The sequence below is a fragment of the Pinus tabuliformis genome, chromosome 7 (genome assembly GCF_031772625.1).
Source record: "Pinus tabuliformis cultivar Carrire ecotype Pingquan chromosome 7, CPIR1, whole genome shotgun sequence".
Classification (NCBI taxonomy): Eukaryota; Viridiplantae; Streptophyta; class Pinopsida; order Pinales; family Pinaceae; genus Pinus; species Pinus tabuliformis.
This window is the reverse complement of record NC_142293.1, coordinates 280,657-287,169: the sequence shown is the minus strand read 5'-3', so window position 1 is coordinate 287,169 and position 6,513 is coordinate 280,657.

Here is a 6,513-nt window from a genome sequence, read left to right as displayed (position 1 = left end):
GGTTGACATAGTAAAAGAATTATCCTCATGGTCCTTGTTTCATTTTTTAAGGAGCTTGACACAAGACAAGGAACTCTGCTCCATGGTCCTTGTTTCATTTTTTAACGAGCTTGACACAAGACAAGGAACTCTGCTCTGTGGTCCTTGTTTCATTTTTTAACGAGCTTGACACAAGACAAGGAACTTTGCTCTGTGGTCCTTGTTTCATTTTTTAACGAGCTTGACACAAGACAAGGAACTTTGCTCCGTGTCTTTGATCACAGACCAAAGGAGGCCATGGCTTCCAAGAGGTTCTCATCAGATGGGAGAACAACACTCTAGAAGGGATACATGTCCAGGGATCCAAATGAAAAATCGGGCTCCAATGCCCCCAGTACATGGTGTACTACATCACCTACTAGATCATCAGTAGATGTGGGCATGGAACAGGTGGCCACATAATTAACCTGTGGCGGGGGTGATACTTCTTGCACATAAGAACCATTTAGGGATGATGGTTGAGTGGGAGCTGATTCAGGACCAATGAATGTAAGTTGATCAATGATCACAATGTTTCCTTCATGCGAGAAACACATCACTCGAAAGAGGGAAGAAACAAGAGCTCCCATGACATAAACATAGTCACGGCCAAGGAGTAGATTAAAATCTAAAGGGCCTTGGACAACCATCATGTCTATATAGATAGTCTTTCCTCCCAAAGTAATAGGCAACTTAGGAAGGATCCCTAACAATTTATTGGTTCCTCTGTTAAAAGCTAACAGATTTTGGGTGACAGGGACAAGCTGAGGAGAACCTAAAGCTTGCCAAGCAGTTGAGGACAAAATGCTAACAGATGCACCCTCATCTATGACTGTGCTAGGTATGGCCATATGGTAAGCATGTACTATAATCTGGAAAGGCACATAAGATGGAAGGTGATATCCTGCCAGTCGACTCCAATCAAAAGAAGTGACTAAACTACTCGGAGGGGGTGTCGTAGGAATGTGAGAGTTGACCTCTTGCTCGATGGGAATAGGAGAAATGCTCTCATGCACCTCAAGAATAGGAGGATTTACCTCTAGTTCATTTGAAACTGAAGAAACTAGAAGAACCTGAGCAGTATGAGGTTCACTCTCTACCGGAAAGGTATGGTTAACTGAAGGTGGGGTCAAGTCTATCGGTTTCTCAATCAATGGTTGGTCGAGAACGGACTCATGAGACTCACTTTTAGAGAGAGTGGGGTTGACCAAAGATGAATTTTGATCAATCACGAGATCAACTAGTGAAGGATCGGGGGAAAGCTTTCGATACCCAGTCGGAAGACAAGGTTGAGAAGCTGTAATTTTTTCCAACTCTTTGGAAGCTTCATCCATTAAAGGACAAAAGGTGAATGTGATGATTACCTTCACACAACTTACAGGAAAATTTGAAATTTCCCTTTTTCTCTTGAGCTTTACTAGTTGAAGGTTTATCACCAGCATGATCACCAGAGGCTAATGAAAAAGGTCGATGTGAACCTGTAGACCACACTTCTAAGACCTTGGGAATACCAGGACAATTCCGAAGAAGGTGGTCACCCTTACATAACAGGCAAGGGAATTTTACTTTCCGGGGTTCGTTGGAAAAATTTTCTTCATTGGTTGCATCTGTAGCAATGGCTGCTTGGTTTCCCCCTTTCTTATTTTGCTTATTCTTCGTCATCCTCTTCTTCTTCTTAGCTTCCTGGTTACTAGAATCTAGACTTTCACCAGGTGAAGAGGAAGAATGAGGTGAAGAAATAGGCAAAGAAGGGAAGGGGTCAACTTTAGGATCAACATGAGGTTGATGTTGTTCAGGTGGAGGAGAACTTGGTTGAAAAGAAGTTTGGACACTCGGAACCACCGAGGTCGAAAATAACCAAACTGGTAGACCAATGGTCAATCCAGGAAGGGACAACGTTGCCATATAGGGAGCACCAATATTTCTGAAAGAAGGAAAAGGACTAGGATTCCTGTCAGAGGGGTTTCCTTGACTGGTAGACTCAGGAAATGTTTCCATTGGTATCAACCTAAGATCTACTAAGGAGTATTTCCACAGGAAGGATGTTGTTCTATGGTCAATTAATTTTAAAATTTGAAACAAAAACTTGGCCTTTTCATGTTTTAAGAGTCGAGAAAAGGATGAAAAGGTGACTCTAGTCGCTTTCGTTGGTTTAGTGAGCTTGAAAGGACAAGTTGCCCGATGATCTTTTCAAATTTAAAGAGTAAGAAAAGATCAAATGACTGCTCTGGTGAAACTAGGTAAAATGAGTACCAAGTAACAGTGAACTACAATATACACCTTAGCCAATAAATTGACCAAGGACTTGACGTACGTGCAGGAAATCTCCCCAAATTTTGTGTTCGGTGTATCATGTTTACAAGGTGGCAGACTCGGCTTCCTATGGATAAAGGATTGCAACCTAGAGGGGTCTCCCTTTATATACACGACGATACAGGGAGCACAAGTCCGTGCTAGCTCTGTCTAATGCCGAAGCGAAAGACAACTACTAAGTTTTAAAGACGCTGGAACACGTCTCTAACCTAGCCCACTAGATATGATCGTTAATGTTTCAAATGCTCCTTAGTTTAATTGATAGATTTTAAAGTTTATCTTGAAATTATGTTTCGGTTTCAAGGCTCGAAACAATGTCACTTGAACACCTATGATGCAACTATATGAGAAAAGGAAAACTTTTCGTTTCAATGAAAGCTAGACTAATCAAGGGAATAACTTTCAATCAATAATGCATCACGCAAAAATGCCTTCAACTAACTTTCATTTTCGTCTTCCAAATGCAAAATGTGAAAACGAAATCTAATCTTTCATTTCACTAAATGCAATGCCAAAACAAATCTTAAAGAAAAATTTCCTTAAGATGTAATGATGATTTTTCTCTTTTTCAAAATGAAACTAATGTAATCTAGTGCAAAGGGAAAGACAATGAAAGCAAGCTAAGAAATATGAAAATCTCTTTCACATTAATGTTTTGAATGCAATTCAAAATGTTCCGAAAACTAGGAAAAGAATAACACTTTCACTTTCAGTTTGAAACATAAAAAACTTCAAAGCAAACACTTTCTTTTGATTCCAATGAGACAATCGATTTGTGATCTATCGTTCATCAAATGAAGCTTAGGTAACTTTCGCTATATCCACTAATGAAAACAACTTAAGGCACAAGAACCAAAAAGTAATCTACAAGCACGTCTGAACACACAAAGACTCTTTAACACAGGCAATCGATCTCTGATCTTTAACAGGAAGACCAACGAGTGTACTGAGGTTGACCTAAAATACCTAGAACCCCAAAAGGCTATTCAAACTTCAAGAACACTCAAGCCAAGTTAAAAGGAAATTGCAATCAGACAATGATAGAGTCAATGAGAAATACACTGGTAAATCATATGGAGAATACAACTAAAACTGAAAATCAAAGAGAAAACCCTAAATTTCTTCATTTTTTGCAATCATCACACCTGTCAGCAGTAAAGTAGCAATCATCGCTACTGTAACTAAAAAACTCGCGATATCATCATGACTGTCAGGCTCAAATCCGTGATGGTCGAGGAAAAGGACAAAGAAATATAAAATTTTCAAAAACAACTCAAGTTAACAATCTTTAGGCACCTACCAGGCAATGACACTAACTGCAAACAAGAAATGAAGTTTAAAAATCTGTGGTTGACCAAACTCGTCAAAAGACAAGGTGAAGGAAGGGAAGGAAAGGGTCATAGGCTCCCCAATGGAGTCGCCATTTTTTTGTCAAGGTTAATCCTCTTCGCAAACAGAGACGATCCCTCTAGCCCAATGAGTAGGTCTAGCAACTGAAGGGACAATCAACTAGACATCTTCCTAGATCATAATTGAAAAATAAAACAAGAGAGAAGGCCTACCTTGCTTTGATGCTACTCTGATTTCCTTTGTTGAGATCCTCGAACCGCTTGTGTCACATACTTGTTCCTGCTTCTTTCAGTGCTTATGTACCTGCACAAACAACCACAAGATAACAAAACATGCCAAAACCAATAGCAAATCCAATAATGACCTATTTAGCTGATCAAGGAATGCCAAACAAATACATACATGAACATATATATTTTGGGAAGATGAACCAACAACTGTATTATTATTTAAAGAATTAAGGGGAAGCTTACAACCATAGCCTTGATGCTGAAAGGCTCTCCTTGAGTGGTAATCCAAGTCCAAGCCAATAAACTCTCCAACATTCCTTCTCCAAGTCTAATGAATAGCCTCTAAGCACAATCTCAACATAGGGGTGCAAATGGACATAGATCAACCATTTGGGAATGGTAGAGGGGGAATTTATAGGCTGGGAGAGGGAGTTAGGCTTCTTCCAAAGATAGGATTAGGCCCACATCTTAAGGAGGTATCTCATAGGGATGAGACCAAGAGGTCAAATTAGGAGGATTCGTCCTCATCTATGTGAAACCACCTCCAACTCGCCGCTCTGGAAGCTTCTAGATCACGAAGCTTCTCATCCTCTTTGGGAAAACTTCATTTTTGGGATCATCACGAGTATGAGAAAGAACAAAGCAATGCCATGTTATGAAACCAGCTCAAGAAAAGATAGAAAAGATAGATCAACGCCTTAGAATTCAGCCTCTTCGAGGGGGCAACCTCCTTTACATTACATAAATGAACAATTCTTGGATGATTCAAATGCAAAAACCTCCTTTCTATATATAGGAGTCTAAGGAGTCACAATATAATCCAGCCGACCTAACAATAATAATATAAAGCCACAAAAATAACAATAGAGGGATTCTATGGGGCACAGAAATAACAATATGGGGGTAATAGGGGCACAACAATATAAATAAGGGGTATAACTACAATAGTAATGAGGTAATCACTAGTATTATAGGGACCCAACATGCCCCTCTCCTTCAAAAAAGTGTTGTCCTCAACGCTTGAGTAGTTCTGGATACTTCTGCATAAAATTCTCATCCTCCCATGTGGAATCTTTAGCGGATAAGTTCTTCCACTTGATAAGATACTCTGAAATTGATCGATTTCGTAGCTGTCGAGTTCTTGTTTCTGTGACTGCTTCCGGTTCCAATATAATTTTTCCTTCCTCGTCAAGTTCTAGCAATATTGTTTGAATTGGGAGCTTGTCGCCTATAACCTTCTTTAAACATGAAACATGGAAAACTGGGTGCAATCGAGAAGCTGCAGGAAGCTCCAATTTGTATGCCATAGTACCAATCTTTTGCAACACCTTGTACGGACCATAATACTTTGGTGATAATTTATTATCCTTCTTAGCTTGCTTTAGGGACATTTTCTTATATGGTTGTAGCCGTAGGAATACCCAATCACCTACATCAAAACTTATTTCACTGCGATGTTGATCTGCCTGTTGTTTCATTCTATTTTTTGCCAACACGAGGTTATCCTTTAAGAGTTGGAGGACTTGTTGTTGATGTTCGATGTGATGTTCCACTGCCTGAACCTTAGAATTGTCTCTTAAATATGATGTGATGGATGGTGGTTGATACCCATAAAGTGCCATAAATGGGGTCATTTTTGTTGCTGTATGGAAGGAAGTGTTATACCACCATTCAACCACAGGCAACCATTTGATCCATTGTGTCTGTTTATCAGATACAAAGCAATGAAGATATCCTTCCAAACATTTGTTTGCTATCTCAGTTTGCCCATCAGATTGAGGATGATAAGATGAGCTATGAGCTAACTGAGTACCAAGACAAGAAAATAATTTTGTCCAAAAATTTCCAGTGAAAATGGGATCTCTGTCACTTACAATAATCTTTGGGTTTCCATGTAGTTTTTGAACTGTTTCCATAAATGCAGTAGAAACTGTACTGGCTTTAAATGGATGTGATAATGCACAAAAGTGTGCATACTTGGTAAGTCTGTCAACTACTGTTTGGTCAATTTAGTGTGATCTAAATTGCTATTTAAAATGTCAATCCGGGATTCGTAAACTGACGAAGTGAAGTGTACTATATGTACTAGATAACCATTTCCTTAGTCTTTTGTCGTTTTTGAGTTTTTTTTTGAGTTTGTTTTTGGATTTATCTTTCCCTAATGTGTGATGGCGGAAATGAAAGTGAAGTATGAAGTATGGATGGTGATGGTGGTTTCTACAGTGATTTTCTCAAACTTGAAAGTGCTCAAGAAGAAAGCTTTAAAACAACTAAACTGAAATCAATTCTTAAGAGGAAGTAAATGCATCAAACAGTGAACTAATGACAATGGCCCAGTATCCTTGCTGCTGAATGAAAAGAAAGTAAAAACTGAACTTAAAGCAACTCAAACTAAAAGCAAAGCAACTAATTCACACTACTTAAACTCTTCAGATCCTTTACCCTTCAGCTCAATCTACCTTGTGGGAAGCAATCATGAACAAGTCGAGCAATATGATATCTAAATGGCAAGAAATTAAATTGCATAAAAGAAACTAGTCACACTACTTTAACTCTTCTGGTCCTTTACCCTTCAGCTCAATCTACCTTGTGGGAAGCAACC